General features: G+C 40.6%; 1 protein-coding gene and 1 long non-coding RNA gene across 8 annotated transcripts in view; both read left to right on the top strand.

The window, feature by feature from the left end:
* XYLB (xylulokinase) overlaps positions 1–16,895 on the top strand; it is an 82,218-nt gene that overhangs the window by 26,484 nt on the left and 38,839 nt on the right. The window lies entirely within an intron of this gene.
* Positions 1,804–4,695, top strand: LOC311432805. Its single transcript, XR_014690347.1, has 2 exons — positions 1,804–2,094; positions 2,902–4,695. It is a non-coding gene; the product is annotated as an uncharacterized lncRNA (long non-coding RNA).

Here is a 16,895-nt window from a genome sequence, read left to right as displayed (position 1 = left end):
GGATACAGAAAGTGGTATGAATTCTAAACTAGCCTCTTGGAAACATTTTTGACAGTGTGCTGGGGACAAATTTTTGCAGGTGTTAAATTTAGAAGGACCGGTGATTTAACTTTGATTACTTCTTTTCACATATTCTTGCTATTTCATTGTTACTGAGCTGCATTGTCAATTTTTAAATAAGAGTTTGGATTTTCGATAGCTTGTTAAGTGAAAAGAAGAACAGCCTTCTGCCTGAAGCACAAGACCGTAACTCAGAAAATCTGAAATCTATGTTCAGTTCCTGGACCTGCCATAAAATGGTCACTTACCTCTTTACCACAGTTTTCTGTTAATAAAGCTGAAGCCCTTTCTCTGTCTTGTGATTTAGAAAGTAAGAGATCTTGCTCCCCAGAATTAATAACATAGTTTTTAGCACATTGAAACAGCAAAATAGGCTAGCATTTTACTTAAATAAGTGTGATGTGAAATTCTAGGAAAAAAACAGGAAATTTGGTAAGCTGTTTTGTTGGCATTTTCTGCCAGTATGTCAGCCAGTGGCATCTCAAAAACATTGGATTACCTTTTCTTGATGGCTTTACGAAATCATGTGATTTTACAAAATAAAATGTTGGTCATTTATGTATTTTACCAGCCCATCCTGACCTAATATTTTGAGCAATTTATTTTCTCGAATCTCTTACTTTTATTCATAATCACGAAAGAGAGTGGTTTGTTTGTGAAGAGGGAAGTCCAGGAGCTGCAAGTTAAGAAAATATAGAGACACTGGAACAAATCACAAGGTGTGGCAACACCACCTCATAAATTTACACTGTAAAGATCTTCCTGTTACGTGTTTTCTTATATACTTGAAACAGTATTTAATTGTGGAGGTTATTTATGGAGACAGAGATTCAAATAGATCGTGTTTAAAATAACCATTTATCCTTCATTCCTAGATTCTGCTGTACCAAAAGATTGGCTTATATAGACTAGAAGGCTCATGGCTGAAGAGGATACGTTTGTAATTTTTAAGTGGTCAGGGGTTAGACAAACACCAGAGTAGGAGGAGAATGATTTAAGATACCAGGCAAATCTGACACAGAAATAATTGAATTTACAGATAATTTCTACCCATTTAAGCTTAGTAGAACATATGAAAACCTAACTAGTTTTAGGATGTGGCTTCATAAGCTTTAGAATTGTCTTTATTTTTTTTTTTTTTTTAGTGTTGTAGGTATCTGCAGCAAAAAGGAGATGGGTGTGATTGCATTGTGTTCCTGTAGTTTCCTTGGAACCTTGTATGCTTTTGTTTTGTTTCATCCCAAGGGTCTAGCTATTTGGTAACTAACAGATGAGTTGCTTTAAGAAAGAACTGCTGCATGTAGTGTAGGCTGTATACATCTCCCACTTTTCCTTAGTGGTATCATTTAAATGTCATATTCTGTTGTTTGTGTGGTGATGGCAAGCTTACATCTGCATTTGTTGTGTGACAGCTCTGAAAACAGGGTGTGTTCTGAACGTGTTTCAGGGTACGGATGAGCATTGTGGGAATTACTCTGATATTACCAGACTTTCTGTTGTTTAATAGCAGCTCCTTTTCAGGCTGCTTTTTTGTTTTTAATGTGATTTAAAAGCTTATTTATCTTCTGGATGAAAGATACAGTCAGGACCCTTGTGTTTATTCAATTCCTGTTGGGCTTTGTTTATGCGGGCAATTTATTTTTTCCAGAAATCAAGATTTGCATTCAAAAATGTAAGTACAGCAGCATAAACCATTTGTGTTTTTTTTTTTTTTTTAATGTTTGTTGTTTTCACCAGTAAGAGAATACAGTAATAACTGCTCACAAGACCCAGAAAGTTACACAAGGATACTTATTAAATTGATCAGCCACAGAAGATGGAAGTGACACCGTCAGTCACAGCAAGCAATTCCCTGTGGTATCCCAAGGTTTATATGGTACCATCTCAATAGTGCAAATGAGCCAGAATCATGGCTGAGAATTTCCCTAGCTCTGGTACTGAGGTGCTGGAAAATCCTTTCTGCAGAGTGATGAACCTGCCTCTCAGTTCCTGGGCCAAACGCACTTTGGCTGACTGTGACCTGGAAGGCAGCAGGTAAGCCAGAAAGCCATGTGCGTGGAAGAGAATTCTGTAGAATATATTTCTGTTTGTCAGAGTTCTTGGATATGCACTGTGAACATCAAAAATGTCAGATAATCCCTTAGAATTTATTTTTGGCTAAAGAATGTATTATCTTGCTAGCAGTATTTTAAATCTCCTCGGTCTACCTGGCTCTGCAGGAAGAAGTGCAGTGATGCCAAAATATTATTTCACGTGTAAGGTTTTTCAGCCACTTTGACGTGTCCGGTACATTATAGATCTTTCACAAATTACAAATCTTAGTATAAAGAAAATTAAAACAGCTCTTCAGCTGCTGTGTTTGTGCTCGGCTGTGGGTGTGTGCACAGGCTTCAGTGCATCTCGTGTGCCAGTAGAGGGCAGGGGATTCTGCCTCATGATTTTTTTTTTTCTTTCAGGCTGGAATGTGTGTGTCAGCCTTGTTCTGGAAATGGCTCAGAGTCACCAGATAATCCTTGAGAGAAAAGTTAGACCTTACATTAATCGTGATTTAAGGGTTTTAAAAGTGTGTGTCACTTTGCTCTAATTGCTCTAATCTTTCTCAATCAGATTTCAGGGGAAATCATTCAGTAACACCCTGTATCCTGTTTTGCTTAAGGGCTGGATAGAGCGTTGTGATCTAGAAACAAACAAGCAAAGTTTGGTCTGTGCCTGTTGTTTACATCCTCTCATTCAGAGATTCATGCAGATAAGGGGAAGGTTTGCTGTTTTGCCTTTATTTTCCTGGATTTTGATTATATCATAAACACCTTCTGTTTTGTCACTTCCTTCTTCTGCTTACAGCCAGCCCGTTTTGAAAGCTAAGCTCACAACTGGAATTCAGATGCTGACTGTGTAAACATGCTTGGTGCGTGGTTTGGGGACCTATTGTAGTAAGGAACATACCCATCCTTTCTGGTCCAAGCCATGGCAACTTTACAGAGAAATGACAGCGTGTGCAGTTTGGTGACACAGGTGATCACAGCAGCTATAAAACTTTCCGTGGCTTAGAGTGATCTGCCAGTATTTGCTTTAATAATCTTCATAATGATCTTTAATAAACTTCAGAGTTGATTCTACTCCTGACAAAGCAGTCCTAAACTTCATGTTGACACTGGCCAGAGAACGTTATGGTGGTCTTTGCTCTCATCCAGTGAAGCTGTCCTGGTGAAGACCACCAAAACATTAATTTTGGGAGCAAAATCTACCCCGCTGGCCACTGGTGGGTGAAGTAAACATTGCCACAGTGTGCGTTGGGTATGCTGAAGGAAGGCAGTATGCAAGTAGGTGTTTGCACAAGCAGCCAATAGATACTGCAATGTTGTGCTGGTAGTATAGGAACCTTTGTGTTGATGGCAATCTGAGCAGTATGTGCGTGAATGCTGTGTGCTAGAGCTGTGGAAATGCAGCAGCAATGAATAAATCCTGCCTTAGAGGTAGAAAAATAATCTGGGGCAGGGGTGTGTTTGTGTAGAAGCTGCTAGCTTTGGGCATGGCTCTCAGCGTTCACGTTTGGTACCTCTGTTGGTGGGTTCTTAATACTTTAGGTGCCCGCTGTGCTGTTTGTGTCGTGTTTATACCTTTAGGAATCTGATTCTGCCACCTAACTATCATCAGCAGGGGGAGATGGATAGAAGGTGCCAAGTTTTACAAGCGAAAGCATTGTCCATAAAATCCCGCGTCTGTGTTTATTATGGAATTTACAGTTTGTTACGTACATAAATCCATCACTTGCAGATAACGTTGGTGCCTTGAATTCTACTGACAGCACTTGGTGCCTGTGTGTTGGCTGGGGTGATGCAGACATGCCTGTGTTTTTGCACTGTTAGAAGAATGAGATGCTTTTTTTTCTTGAAGTGCCATATGTTACTGGTGTTTCGAGTGTGTGAAAATGCATCTTGCTGGTCACGTGTACAATGGGATGCATCCTGACACAAAACAGCAGTCACACAGTGCTAGAAAAATGAGGAAATGTCAGAGCATGCTGGGCCTGACTTTCCAGCAGTCAGAAAATACGCATTCTCACTCCGGAGAGCTCAGTCTAAGATCGCACAAGGGCAAACTCCACGTTCCCCAATTTCCTTTTTTCTTCGGGTGATGTTTTCATCTGATGCTCTTTTCAGCGGGCTGAGGGTAGTAATAACGTGTGCCTCTTTGTCTGCAGGGAGAGCGGTCTAATGGAGCGAGGGGACCTCAGAAAATATCAATTAGTGTAACGTGGAGCTGTTGTGTTTCATTGTTCACCTTGTCAGGTGGAGGCACAGAAGCCCAAAGGTGAGGCGTGAGGCTGTCACTACTCTGCTCCATGATAAGTGGCTCTCGGGTTTGGCAAGGCGAGGTACCACGGATTTTGGGACCCTCACAGGAATGGCTTCTATGGTTGTAGTCTCCAATTCTCTTACAAATTACCAGCAGCTTTGGGCTACTTGTTCTATCAGTCTTTGCCTTCACTGCTGACTGTGTTTCTGCTCGAGTTGTAGCAGTGTTTTGGCTGAAATGAGGAACGCTGCGAGTGAAGCCATTTTGTAGTTGCATACAGATTAAATTGATGTTTATGCCCTACGGGATTTAAATTTCTTAGAGAAATCAATACTAAAATGTTGTGTTGGCTTCATGCTTGTCTCTCGATGTTTGCTGCCAAGAGTGCTGATGGGGTTTCAGCAGCACGAGGGTGATGGCTTTGTTAGGGGCCTTTTGCTTCAGCAAGTGAGTGAAAACAGTTTAAAAATAATTAGGGGACAGTGCCCTGGACGGGAGGTTGAAATTCTGTGTTTAAAATAATAGTGAATGGTGGTAATGGTCAGATTGGAACATATATGAATAGTGATGGGGCAGAGTGAACTGCTTAATATGTGGTACAAACAAAGTATAAACACCCCATGCTGGTGGACATGTACATTTGAGGGAGGAGTGTTGGCTCAAAAAGTACTTTCAGATTCATCAAAGGCAGGATATTCCTCCCAGATAAGTCACTGATACTGCTGCAGAGGATATTTGTATTTTCTGCTGAAACTTCTGGCTGAAAAGAATGCCAGCCTGAGATGGGCAATGCCTTGCCAAGAACTTTATTGCAGCTCCTCTTGTTTCCCACAGAGCATCCGACTTGTGTTGCTGTCCTGCAGCTGAACCTTTAGGTACCATCAAGCAAGGCTTGGTTTTAAGAACCAACAAGCAAGGCTTCATTTTAAGCCAGTGATCTGGAGTGAGAGGTTGGTTAGCTCGTTACCAACTCCCTGACCAAGTCTTTTATAAAAAGGGCTCTTTATTATTGCTTGGCTCAGGAGAGTACAGTATTAGCCTAGCTAGTTTGGAAACGGGTTAGATAAAGTGTCTCTGAAGGAAATGACCTAATGTGCCACAAGGAAGTTGCTTACGTGCTCTAGGCTTTTTCATGTCGTGGCTATTGTCTTGCTTTTAGTTGGTTTTATTGTTGCTATACATATACAGGAAACGCAATGAAGACAGAAAATCCGAAGAGTTAATAAAAACGTTGGAAGGGGCACTATCTGTCTTTCTTCCCTGACACAATGATGAAATGTTGTCATTGTTCGAACAATCACTTTTATTGTTTGGTCAGCAAAAGACCGAGTATTTAAATGGTTCAATTCCTGTACCCTGATGGGGGGAGAGATTGTTTATAACTGTTGCAGTGGATGTACTGGTCAGGCAGTACTCTGAAAAATAGTTAAGCTGTCAGTTGACTGGTTTTGTTAGAGCTTCATGGATCTCTAGAAGCTAGGGATTTGGAGATCAGTTGGGTTATCTAATAAATCACCTTCTATCACTTGTTTTTTGAGGCTGATCTATAGTTCTAAATCCATTTAGATTAGCAAAGGAATGACATGATTGCAGTCCTTAAGTACCTTCTTTGGGAAAGGAAACTTGACAGTATAGGACTCTAGAGCCTTACAGGCAGAAACATTATGGTTCAATAACTGGAAGCTGAAGGTAGGCAAACCTCAAATGACAAGCAAGGTGCGGGTTGTTAACAGAGACTGAAATCAAACGATGCAGCAATTGACAGTGGGGTAGTGGATTCTGAAGCTCTGACAGTTTTAAGAACGAGATGGATTTTTTTTCTAAAAATAGGCATCCTGTTTTCAGTAAAGGGATCATTTATGTTATTGAAGGGTGAGTTTGAAGGATCAGAGTTGTTCGTTCCATCTCAGAAATGTGAGTCTGTAGGAGATGCAGTTGTTGGGAGGCTCATCTGATTCAGAGCTATCCAAACAATCCTTTGTATTAATCATTTATACCAAATGCTGCTATCACCCTCAGTGATCCCCTGTTTTGATGATTGTTCTGCTTGTAAAATCCTACGTTTACCTTTGTTAACACTGAGTCAAATGCTAGATATTTATTATTTTAAATCTCTCTTCCTCTTTAAATCTCTCTCTGTCTTCGTGTTTTCCTTTTTGTTGCTCAAATGTGACAGGCCTGTTAGTGAACTCTAATCAGATCTTCCAAGCTTCCCTAGACCCTGTCTTTCCTTTTTTTCTGATTTAAGGTGATTCAGCCTCTCTTGCACATCTCACGTTATGCATCAGCTCTGAGCACTAAGTGTCTCGATGCTTTCAGCTGCATCAAACCCACACTCGAGTTTTTCAGCGTTAACAGGGGTTCTACTAGATAAGTCATTCTTTCCCTACCTACTCTATTTGCCTACACGTACGGTGATTTTTTAGCTATGATTGTGTTTGTTGGATGAGGTTAGGCAAGACGGATTTAACCTGCTTTAAAACAGAGTGGAGCCTACGTTTTTAAAACAGCTTTAAGCATCTAAAGCTTTGGTTCCCTTCAGACTGATTTCCGGAGGGCAGTTACTCAATGCTTATTTAAATGATATCAAGGAAAAAAAACACTCCCTACCCCAATTTCTTGTGTAAGTAAAAACCAAATAAAAATTCCCATTTCTTTGGACAGGTGGAATTTTGCAGTCTACTTGTATATCTAATTCTCTTGAGACATGAAAGGATTAATTTGGGCAGCTTTTCTTTCTTATTTCTGGCAGTGGTTCCTCAGAACCGAGGGTATTCTTTTTCCACCTTTAAACTGTAACGCTTTTTAGCCTGTATATGTTTTGTCTAATCTGTGCACGAGAACAGGTATGCATGGTGCACGTGAAGTGACAAGTCTCAGCCCTGGGGCTTTCACAGTGTCGGTTTAGTCCAAGTGTAAATGGTGGCAAAGGATGGGAAGTTCATGAAAATAAGTTCTGAGTGCAGTATTTACTCATGTCAAAGAGAGAACTTTGAAAGTAGGAGCAGAAAGTTTTTTAGCTTTGCACTTAAACACTGAAATTTGGAATCAATGACAAAACTGACCCAAAATACAAAAGGTTGGATGTGTGGAAGAATGGGATTAGAGCATCCATGGAATTAAATCTACTGCTGATATGGTAGGTGACATGAAATTCCTGTTCCCAGTTTCTGGACAGTGATATAATTTCTCTTCGATGTTTGTAAGCCCAGACATGATGGTCTTTTGCAGTGTCCCTTTGCCTCACCAGTGCTATACTTTTCCTAGCTGGAAAATCTAAAGACTAGATAAAAGAGCAAAAAGAAAAAGTTTCCTTGAATCAGAAATTGTCTTTTTCCCGCAACTCTTACGGTGATTGTACAGCATCAGACAGACTTAAAACTAAATCCAGGAGCACCTGCTAAGCATTGTTCATCAGTTACTACCCAAGTAGAGAGTGCGTTTAAAAACAACCTGTTCTCTATCACTAATGTTGGTTTTAAATATTTTTTTTTTCCATCTGACAGTATTTGAAGCTTAATAAGTTCATATCAAGACATTTCTGGAAGCTGGAAATTTGAAATTGAAAATAGAAGTATGTGTGTATATATACACACATATATATAAACAGAGGGTGCATTTGTGACGGTTTTATTTTTGGTAGTGTCTCAAAATGATCTTTGAAGTTTTTTAGAGGATAACTGCTGCATATAAATGCACTTGTTAATCTCTACCAGAAACATTACTGAAGTGAGACTTAACTCTTAGCATTTCACCGCTAGGTGTGCTTATCTCTGCTGATTCTTTTGAAATGCATACTTTTTACAAGTCTCTGGAAGTTTTGATGGAGGAAAGTTCAACTCACTCCTGATTGTAGAAATCAGCTAGCATCTTACTGAAATACAAATCTGCGTGCTTTTATACTTCTCCTTTTGCAGTAACACAAACTGAAAGGAACAGCTGCGTAGGAGTGTGACCGAGCTGAATGCCCTGTCTGGAAAACTCCACTTGAAAGTGCTTGGTATGCACAAACACGTAATAGTGAATTCTTTCTTTTTACATGCCAACAAGACCATGGAAGGTAACGATGCTAAACAATACAGATGTATTATATATGCAGTATTAAACTCAGGTAATATTTTGGACAACAGATTAACTGACCTGAATGTATATTGGACTTCATTAGCCTAAAGTTGGTAGCCAAAGTTTCAGTGTTCTTAGACAAGTCCTCCATGGGTGATAGAAGCTTTCTTCAGGACATTCTCATGTCCTGTTTTCAATAGATTAAGATTACTCGTTATTATGTTTCAAGTATAAGCTTTGTTGGTAGAAGGTTTGGGATCATATTTTGACCCTACTAGGCACTGACCAAAGGACACGTTTCAAAGGACTGCTTCATGCCAAAAGGACAGTCCGCAGATGACTTCCTAAGTCAAGAACTAAAGCAGAGAGAGAGAGTGTAGCTGAAAACAATACGTAGTTTGTCTTCTAGGCAGATTGTGGAGCTGGTGTTTTCCTCTGCATGAAACCTGTAGTTCTGAGGCTTGCGCTTCACAGCATTCGTCACTGTGCACCTGGTGATCTGCTCTTCAAGGCTGCTACAGAGAGGTACCCATGTGCTGAAGGAAGGCTTCTGAAAGCTCTATTTCAACACATCCTTGACCTCTTCCTCAGTTTTTCCAGGGCTGGGTTACTCAGTTACTCAGTTCCTTCCCTCTCCCTTGCTGGTATCTGCTACCTAACAGGTAAATGGCAATATTTATATGTACATAGCAATTTTCATGTATGCATCTCAAGAAGCGGTAATTATGGAAAGCTGGAGGGCACTCAGCATTGTTGCCAATCAGTGATGTATTTCAGGCCTCTCAATGGCTACTTAAAGCATACAAAATAGCAGAAAATAATGTCATATATTAGCCTGTCTAGTTGCAGCCCTGTAAGTAGCGTTGGAATGAAGGCGGTCACTGGTCACAGAGCTGGAGGGATTTAAAAGGATATTTTTCAAAAGCATTCATCCTCTTCAGTCAAGGTGCTCTTGATCTTTTTCCTCTGTGTTTATTGTGGTCAAAATTGAACTTTTTGTTGTTTTGAAGTAGTTCTAATTATAATGGTAATACAAGTGTACAAGTGGAGAGCTGCTCGAGTAATCTCTTCAAATTAAGTGCACTTCTAGTTAGATGACTTAAGTTTACCTGCAAGTGAACACTTGTGCTTCAGAGAAAGTGATACAAAGCTTTGTATTTCCTACCTAATTTTGTCTGTGAGTGCAAAAGCCTGATACCCACTGAAATGCAGGTGAAAATCTGGAGCCATTGTTTTTGAAGTGTGGCACATTAGAATAAAAAACTGCTGCAATATCTGTTTGGAAAGGTGGAATTGTCTTTTTAAGTAAATTGGAAGGACTAAGATTTCTTGTTTATTTTTGCTTTAATCTCCTTTTTTACTCGTGTCTTACAAGTATTAATAAATCCTTTCAACTACAGCTGTTGTTATGAGCTGTAATACAGTCCAGTGCAAGTTTTAAATGTTAGCCAAGCTGTTACTTGCAAGCATAATCACTGCAGGAGTGTTCCTGTTGATATCACTGCTGCCATTTGCATGAATAAAGGTTAATCACGAGAACCAGGAGAGTGCAGGACTATAAACCTAATTTCCAGCACTTTTATATTCTTTGAAAATGAGCCAGGTAGCTCTTCAGAGGCCTTAGCATTTCACCACTTTTTGCTTTAACCAAGGGATTAAACTGATGCACTGAGCAGTTCTGGTTTAGAGAGGTCTCGGTTTGACTTCTTGCACTTCCCTCCTCCATGCATCCTTTGTGATGACACATCCAACCTTCCAAAATCAGCTGCAGATTCCTGGAGACTGTAAGAGCATTTGGGGCTCTTGTTTTCATCAGTAGAATAAAAACACCAAAGTTTCTGTACATATGCTATATATCTGTATCTATCTAAATCTATATAGATTTAGATTTTTAAATAGATGTATTTGTTTAAATTTATATAGATTTAGATAGCTGGTAATCTATGTAGCTGGTATTATATAAATAACTTTTCTGTACTGTTTAGAGGCTGGGAAGCAGGACTGGATACTTACAGAACTTACCTTTTGGTTACTGTAACTGACGTATTCCTGAAATGAACTCTCTTGTCTGAAAAGCCACTCATGTGCAAGTGACTGCTGCATGTGGAGATGCAGAAAGATGTCTCATAAAACTGGTGTGGCTTGGATAACTCCTGTGCATCTGCTGCTTAGGAGCAGTACCACAAATGTGTGGGAAATGTTATCTAACAGTGTATACCTGAGAACTCCGCATAAAAGGCTCAGAGAACAATTATCTAAGTTGAATGCTGTGTTTTAAAAACAGCTTCATCCATTTTCCTGCCATTTTTGTGCTTTTCCTCTGAATAACTCCAATGTATATTAATTAATTGCTTGAAATAATACCAATAAATCTAACAAGGTTTGTCTAAAGCTTGACTGCACAGAGGAAACTTCATGTTTGTTTCAGCAGTGAGAGACGAAAATCATTTACTGAAAATACTAAGAAAGCTAATATTAATTTAGATGGAACTTAATGGAATCTTTAATGGCTTTTTAAAATTGTTTTATTTTCCTTAGATTTTAATTTGAATTAAATCATTACTATTGTTAAATTAGTTAAACACTAAATTAAGAAATGCAAATGAAGTGAGCCCAAAATCCAATGTGGTTATTGTTTTTATTGATGTATGTAGGCTAGTGGTGTGGAACAAATTCCAATTATATCTGATCTGTTATTTGCAGTACAAGTTCCTGACTCTTCATTAAGTGTAATACATCAGATTAAATGCTTTGCTCGATAAGAGCTAGGAAAATACCAGTATTACAATGAACCTCTTGCTGCTTTTGCCTCTTTGTTTGGCCTGTTAGCACCGTGTATAATGCAGGCTGCAAGGCTTTCTAGCCTGAAGTTTTACAAATCCTGCCCAGCTGTGACCATCAGAGAAATATCAAGGTAAACTTTAGGCAGCGTACTCACAGGAGGCCCACAAGCAAGGGAGAGTTGCTAAAGGCAACTCCGTTACATACATGAGTTCACCTGAATAAATGTTCACTGGCTTCTGCTATGCTAACTTAAAATACTGGTAGCTAGCGAGGAACACGCCAGTTTCAGATGATTTATCTCCCCGTGTGATTAAAACATCCAAAATAAATGAAGCATATTTTCTAGCACCAGAACTGGATCGTTCTGAGTTGTTCTCTATGCTTTGGTGTATATTTTTGAAGATGCTGTATCCTAAACTGACAGAAATCAGTAGAAATCTAGTTAAGGAAGAGGAAAGTCTGGGTGCCATCCTGGGCTAGTCTGCTTTGTGCACAGGCAGGTTACTCATCTGTATAAAAGTTCCTTTTTCATTTTTAAGCAACTGTTTTCTTCAGAATTCATCCGGAGAGGTGAAATGGAGCCAAGTAGTCAAAGCTGCCCTGCGGCAGTCTCACCTGGAGAGAGTGTCACTTTGCACAGCTGGGTATGATTTGTGCCTGTGCCCCTGCATCCATCCTGGGTGAGGAAACCATACAAGTGGGATGCTGACAAAGCAGTGGAGATTCTGAAGCTTACAGCTGTTGCTCTGGTTTCCCTATATATAGAGACTTCTTTTCCCAGTGTATGAGGCAAGCAGCACTATTGGTTTCATTAGCATCCGTGTGAGTCAGATTGATACATCTTCAGTCGGTGGTTAAGCTGGCTGTCTCCGGCAGGAGAACTGTCAGAGGTGACGTGATGGAGGCTTGTGAGGTGTTTCTTGTCTCTTGTTCCCTACATCTTGGTGGATGTAGCTGGACTACCTTTATTGTATTACTTGGCTTTGGGAGATGGGATTCCAGTTTCTCTGAGTTCTGGATCAACCTGCATCCAGAGTCATTGAAGATGGTTCTGTGAAGGCACTGAAAGAGGTTGTAATGTTTAGTCACAGGAATGAATGAAAAAAACCTTTTTTTTTCCCTGCACCATGATGAAGACCATCATGCCATGGTGCTGCTTCACACATTTGACTGCTCAATAATTGCTACTGTAGAGCTGGCAAAATGCTTCCTTCCTTTGTTTAAACTTTGCTCTCATACCTATTACTTCACAAACCCTTAGAACATGGCTCCAGAACATCACCCTCAAGCACTTCTGTCTGTCAGCCTACTTTATCCATCCTCCTCCATTCCCTTAGCCGTTGGGGTCCTCATTCTGTGCCTGGTCTAAAAATGAGATCATTCTAGCTCAAAAACCTGCCATACATCACCCTTTGGAGAGGGTGTTGCCAGCTGTTGAGTGCCTGCTTGCAGTGGTGTAGATGAGGAGTTCCTGGGCTAGGAACAGAGAGCTTTCCCTGGCAGGAGATGGGCTGTGGTTTTGAGGCTGACAGTGCTTGAGCTTTTCTTCTGGAAGATTTTTGAAAATGCACTTACACAGATGTTTTCGGGTGCTTCTCCCAGATTTGTGAGCCTTTTTACTGTCAGAGGATAACCAGAGTTCCAGAATAATCCTCTGGCCACCTATCACATAGCCATGGCTGGGTGGTTTCAGGGTGGCTGAAGTAATTTGTAGGCTACAATCCAGCCCAGGCAATCAGGCCCAGTGCAGGTGTATGAATAGTGAGGATAAGTAGTGCTGGATTAGAGTATTAATCTTAATCAGGATTATGGTACGGCAACATAATAGGGCACATTTCTGCTCTACAGAGTCACAGAATATCCTGATTTGGAAGGGATCCTCAAGGATCATCAAGTCCAACTCCTGGCTCCACACAAACCACCCAAAACCAGACCCTGTGTCTGAGAGTGGTGTTTCCCTTTCCCTAACACCCAGCCTGACCCTCCCTTGATTCATGGTGTTCCCTTATATCCTATCTCTGGTCACCAGAGTGAAGGAAATATTAATAGGAAACAAACTAGATAAACAAATTCCCCCATTTCAGATAGCTCAGCTGCAGTCTGTGAGCAGTGGTGCCCTTTTATGCTCCCAGGGCAGCTCTTACTGCACCGAGGACGAAGCTGTTCTTTGAAATCCAATTCATTGGCCCCTGACTGAGAAGAACTTGCTGCAGGATTTGCTGGGGATTCGCTCACCCCACTGGAAATTGTGACAGGGCTGGAATGAAATGCGAGTGAGAGGAAGGGCCGTGTAACGGTGCAGGCTCATTTGTTTTCACATGAATGCGTTAGAACAAAATCTCACTTTCATGAATCAGCATTTCCCTTGTCAATAACTTTCAATATTAAACAGTAAGGTGACACCGGGTTTACATAAGAGGAAAGGTAAATTAACTTGTGCAACAAAGGATTCCTGAGGGTAAATTGATAGCTCACATCTTGATTCATGGTTTGGCTACAGAACAGGATGGAATAACTGTTTCCTTCCCACCGTGATTAAAATTGTTTTGTAACCAGGAGAGAAAAAAGGCATGTCCAGACCCTTAGAGGACAGCAGCTCATCCTTTACCAAATCCCACACTGGACTGAGAAGTGATTCCCTCCTTCCCTTCTGTGTTTTGTGAAAATTATAATGCTCAGTTTGCCAAGATATGGGGCGTCAGGCAGTGTACTCCCCTTCTTACCTAGGAAGAAAATAGCTGATGTGTCCTCGTGTGCTGAAATGCCATGTTCTTCCGCAGCCGTGCAGTGTTTCCTCCTCTTCCTCCTCACCAAACCCATTTTGTGTGTCTACAAACTAACCTCTCCCTGACCTTCTAGTGCCACTCATACATGAAAACCCCAAGTGCTTCTGCGTGGCAGGTGTACCAGTTGCCTAATACACTGGATTTGACAAGAAAGAGAAATGTACAAATTTATTAATATTATTAATAATTTTAATAAATAAGCAATGGGAAGTTGTTTTGGAACTTTTTTTTTTAGTGAAAAGTCTGTCTTTAAAACTTCTGTGATTTGCTATGTTTATTTCTTTTTGTTTGTTTATTTAATTACACAGATGTCCTGCTATTCTGATCTTAGAAGTGGAAATTATTTTACCTTAGGACATACTTGGTTTGTATCCATAAGTATCCATATTTTTATATAAATACAAAAATCCAAATACATACACATCCTTGACTTGTCATTTTAGTTGCACTTCTTCCCTCATACACAATAGGGTAAGTCTTCTAGACCCCTCCCACCCCAAAAAAGATTAAAAAACAAAAACAACAACAACAAAAAAAAAAAAAAAAAAACAAACACATTTTTTTGTAACTGACATTACCAGTTCAGGCAGCCAGTCCCAAACTACTTCCATCTGCTTTAAAAGTCCACAGAAAATGGAGAAGGAAACAAACCCAAGAGAAAACAGACTTTCTGCAGGTTCAGTAGTGGTGGAAGCTGCAACTGCTTCTTTACTTGCAGGACAGGTTCTGTGCAGACATGAGCAATGAAAATTTCTTTACCTGTCAATCCCAGCTCTGAGTCAAGAAAGTACCTTTGGAAGAAAGCGTACATTTTTATTTATGGGCTTTATTTCTAGTTCAACTATTTTTTGTATGTAGATTAAACTGCAAAGATTTTCATCCCATTGTCTTGCTTACGCTAGCGATGCTACTTGTGTTTAGGCATGCTCTGAGGTGGTTTCCTGAGCTCCTAGTTTCAATTTTTCTTCTCCTGCTGAGAGCCAGCAAGAAAACTGAGTCGTGTCTTTTGTGACCCAGTGCATGCTTAGCAATTCCTTGCAGAAATCCCTTGAACAGGGATGTAGCTTGGGCCAAATTTCTCAGAATTGAGAACTATTAGTGTAGTGACCTCCAGTGTATTAGTAGCTGTGAATATAAACATTGGGAAAGGTCTTATGATATAATGAGAAAAGGCCAAAGAGGTGAGCTGTGCATCACACTACTTCATCCTATCTGCACTTAATCCTGTTTTACACATTCAGCTCTATCTCCAGGATTATCCTCTGATATGATGATGAGAAGCTCATGCCTGTGACTTGAATAAATCACGTAAGTTGCATGTTAAACAGAGGAATGGTCTGTCAGGAGCCTCATCAAATTCAACAAGGAAAAATGTCAAGTCTTGCACCTGGGGCACACGAACTCCCTGCATCGATAAGAGGCTGGGGGAAAAACTGCTGCAAGGAACCTGGGAGGTCTAGCTAAAAAAGAGCCAACAATGCTTCCTTGGAGCAATGAAGGCTGACAGCTTACGGACTGCATCAACATCACAGCTGGCTATCAAGGGAAGTGAGCTACAGTCTTCTGTTCGGCATGTATTACACCACATTTGGAGTACTGCACCCAGTTTTGGGCTGCTAAATACAAGAAATGCATTGATAAAACTGGAGCAACCGCAGGAGAGAGGGCGACCGAAGTGGTTGAGGGCTAGAGGGAGCTGTTCTGAGCAGAAAAGGCTGGGAAAGCTGGCGTTGTTCAGCCTGGAGAAGAGAAGTCTTCAGGGAGGCTGAGGTGCGTGGCAGAAGAATGTGTGACAACGGCTGAGGGATTCTAACTGGATATGCAAAACAAAATTTTCGTAAGGAGGAATAAAAATATAAAGCATTTTATCGCTGGCCTCTTGGTAACTGAAGGTCTTGAAGCCTTGTCTCAGAAATGTAACAAGACACAAGGCTAATTTTATGTTGTTCTCTTTCCAAATCAAGTTGGTGTACTGACCTAGTTCTGTCACTCAGCAGCCACAAGCCAACTGGAGCCCTCCACTGCCACCCCATCTCGTTTTGCCTCATTTGGACAGATAGGGCTAATTACAGTAGGTACTCTCTCCAAATTTTTACAGATTAATTTACAGCTTGATGAACAGAGTCAGTGATGGAGATGCAAGCAAGAAAGTGAGGGCTGCTCTGACCTTGTCACTCAGATGGATGAGGGGACACACTGCTCTTTTCCCAGATGACTCCTGAGCTTTGCAGAAAGTCAGTGACATGTTTAATTACTTCTGACAAATAAAGAATGCTTTCTCTTTTAAGCTTTATTGTGTTTTGCCCTTCATGACGGTGGAAAAAGGCAAAACTGCATCTTGACCAGCCGCCCTTTCAGGAGGATGTGATGGAGTGAAAGTCTGGCAGCTGAAGTGCAAACTTCCAGCTCACATCGACTCTTGGTGCTGTCAGGATTAGAAATGGTTGATGCGAGGAAGTGCTCAGGTACCTGCGAGGTCAATGAAGCTTAAACGCGTGCCTAAATAATGGTCTGTTAAGAGATGTTTTCTCAGCAGTCAAGATGTGGTTTACATGCTCCGTGGCATTTGATAACTCTTGTTACACAGAGGAGATTAATTTGAAATTGCATTAGGATGTGGGAAAAAGGTCAAGATTGTTGCAATCTCCAGAACCATGATAAATATAATAAAGGTTGTGAGACTTGTCATAACTTTTAAAACAAACACATCCAGGGGAGGATGGCTATACCTGGAAATTTAGGCACGGTACAGTCAAACGTCTGCAAGATTTGAGGCTGCCCTGTTTGTTGACTTATTATTTGTGATGGGGAAAGGAAAAATGTGTGAGGATTGTTTTCCCCATTGAGAATTCTTTTGGGACCAGCTCTGGTTTGAACTCTTTTTCAGACTCATTCAAAAGGGGCAGA

This window comes from Aythya ferina (assembly GCF_964211825.1).
Source record: "Aythya ferina genome assembly, chromosome: 2".
In the NCBI taxonomy this organism is placed as follows: Eukaryota; Metazoa; Chordata; class Aves; order Anseriformes; family Anatidae; genus Aythya; species Aythya ferina.
Note: the sequence above shows the minus strand (reverse complement) of the source record. Positions and strands in the feature narration are given on the sequence as shown.